Source organism: Sorex araneus, chromosome X (genome assembly GCF_027595985.1).
Source record: "Sorex araneus isolate mSorAra2 chromosome X, mSorAra2.pri, whole genome shotgun sequence".
NCBI lineage: Eukaryota > Metazoa > Chordata > Mammalia > Eulipotyphla > Soricidae > Sorex > Sorex araneus.
Window position 1 is genome coordinate 294,338,996 of NC_073313.1, and position 3,226 is coordinate 294,342,221.

Here is a 3,226-nt window from a genome sequence, read left to right on the forward strand (position 1 = left end):
GGTTTATTGAAGGAATACAGCACACTGTTTTGAGTGATAAAATGAAACCCTTCAAAAATGTTCTGTCTTGCAATCTCCCCCTTTTTGTGTGTGTGTGTGTGTGTGTGTGTGTGTGTGTGTGTGTGTGTTTGGGCCACTCCTGGAAGGGCTTAGAGGACCATAAGTGGTGCTGGGAATTGAACCACGGTCAGCTTTGTGCATTGGCCTTATCTACCATTCTATGGCTCAGGCCCCTTAAGGGATACTTTTTATAGCAAAAATTTTGGGTGCTTTTGGAGAGAAACATCTGCTTTCTATAGATTAGTTATTCCTGGGAGGGGATGAGCAGGAGGTATGTACTCAATTGGGGGAAAATTGTAAACCTAAGATATTCTAAGCCAATCACATAAAATGCATAAGAAATATGCATACATATATACATACATACATATGTGTATATATATTAATTTGGCCTGAAATGATCTGATCCAATCACATGAACATAATAAAACAATTTTGACCTATCCAGGGGAGGGAGTAGTGGGGTCATTCTAGGAATTTGGGCGGCAAAGGCATAGAATGTGTGTCTTGCTGGGCCAAATTGAAAAAGCAGAAGTGCCTAAGACTGCCCTAGAAACTGTGAGGCAGAATGGAGCAATTCTGCTCCATTTGGGGCACAATTTGGGGCCTTCAGAGCCTCCTGGCACAGCTGATTCTCTCAGCAAGAAGGGTCTCAGCCTGACAGGCCTGTGAAATGGGGACATAAGCTGGGCATCTCCAAGGGGCTTTTGCTAGACCATTTTATTTAGGATCATTCTTTCTATATAAGGTACTTATGTAAGTAACCTACTTGTGTTGGTGTACACCTAGTCTTGGTATAGTAGGTCCACCAATCTACATTGGAAGAACTGTTTAACTCCATTCAAGGAGCCTACTCAATTGACAAGGCAACAGTTTGTCTTACTCCTGTTTCACTAATTTATACTGATACTAGCACAGTGGGTAGGACGTTTGTTTTACACGCTGCCAACCCGGGTTCGATTCCTCTGTCCTTGTCGGTGAGTCCGACAAGCTCCTAAGAGTATCCCGCCTGCACGGCAAAGCCTGGCAAGCTACCTGTGGTGTATTTGATATGCCCAAAACAGTAACAATAAGTCTCACAATAGAGACATTACTGGTGCCCCTCAAGCAAATCGATGAACAATGGGACGACAGTGCTACAGTGCTACTCTCAGTATAATGTCCCTAAAAACTACTACACAGTTAAAATATTTATACCTACCACCCAGCTTCTTAATCTGTGTATTCAGGTTAATTGATAGGGACTGTTTGTGGGGGAGGGGTGAGGTACTGTTTTAAGGTTACACCTGGCAGTACTCAGGAATCACTACTGACTCTAGCTCAAGGGACCATCTGGGGTGCTGGGGATTGAGCCCTGGTTGGCTAGGTGCATAGTGAATGCCTTATCTGTTATATAATCTCTCCAACCCCTAACTTATTTTTGTTTTGTTTTGCTTTCTTAGGGGCCACAACTGGTGGTGCTCACGGTGTACTCCTGGTTTTGCATTCAGGTATCACTACTCCACTACTCAAGGGACTACATGGGGTGCTGAGGATCAAACCTGGGTTGGCCATGTGCAAGGCAAGTGCCCTACCTGCTGTACTATTGTTTTGGCCCTTGATATGGTTTATAAGAAACTTGAAAGTTCTATGATGTTACGTTTCTTTTTAAGAATGCCAGAAACTTATACATATAGAGGCAGGCACAGTATACTTGGCAAAAATTCCCTGTAAGAGAACTTAACTTTGTTATGCATTCTAAATGGGCTACAATTCCCATGGTTAAAAATAGAAGCTCAATTGGAAAAAAAAATCTGAAAAATTTCTCTTTGTTTAACTTTGCTTCAGGAAAGTTCAATCAGCCAGTTTAAATTTAAATTCATTATTTGACTTATCATGAGTGATATAGCATGTATGATATTCTTAACTTCAAGTGAGGGAAAATTATACTATAATAATATCTTCTCTGTGTAGTTATATAGTGGAAAGTAGAGGGGGGTTGGGTGGGGGCGTGAGGGCAAAGGAGAACCAACCCAGCAGTGCTCAGGGCTTACTTCTGGCTCCATGCTTAGGGATCACTCCTGGTGGTGTTTGGAGAATCCTGTGGGCTTTTGGGGATCACACCTGGGTTGACCATTGCACAACAAGTACCCCTTTCATTGTACTATCACTCTGCTCCTTGAGCAATTTAAGACTAAACTGAAAGGAAAAGCTCCTGTTCCTAAATGAGGCCAACTTAGATTCTAACTTGTCTTCATTGCCTGAATTTTGTATTACAAACTCTTGGTTTTGTGACTACATGAATGAATAGGTATGAGTTTTTGAGGAGTTTCCTTTTTTGATTTTGGCAGTTCAATATATTTTATTCAGAATAGTCACCATTATATAGGATGATTCAACAACTCAATTTATGACATATGGTGAAAGAAATAAATCTGATTCAACTATGGTCTCTATTGTTTGAATACTCTTCTGATTTGGTGAGCATGTCAGAAGTCATGAAAATCTAGATATTAAAGATATTTGCTCTTGGCCAAGAAGAGGGATTGATCAAAGAAGCTGGCCTGTGGGCTGGAGTGATAGTCCAGCAGGGAGTGCATTTGCCTTGCACATGCCTGACCTGGGTTTGATCCCCAGCACCTCACATCACCCCCCTCCACGCCCCGATGGTCCAGCACCTCCAGGAATAATTCTGAGTGAAAAGTCAGGAGTAACCCCTGAGCATTGTAGGGTGTGACCCCAAAAGCCAAAAGAAAAAAAAAAAAGAGAGAAAAAGAAAAACCGACCAGTTCCTTTCAAGTCAGGTTGTTGCTAGTAGAGCAGAGTGTTCTTGAACATAAGTAATTGTACAACAACACTGGAAGTCATTCTGATCTGTGACCATTTGTCTGAATCACAAAAATGACGAAGCATCTTTTTATTCTGGAAAATATTGACAACTGTTTCTTTGCCAATTATACCTTCAACTCTTTTTTTTTTTCTTTTTGGGCCACACCCAGCAATGCTCAGGGATTACTCCTGGCTCTGCACTCAGGAATTACTCCTGGCGGTGCTTGGGGGACCATATGGGATGCTGGGGATCGAACCCGGGTCAGCAGCATGCAAGGCAAACACCCTACTCGATGTACTATTGCTTCAGTCCCAATATAGTTTCAACTCTTGTCTTTCTTCCTACAATAGGTTTCTT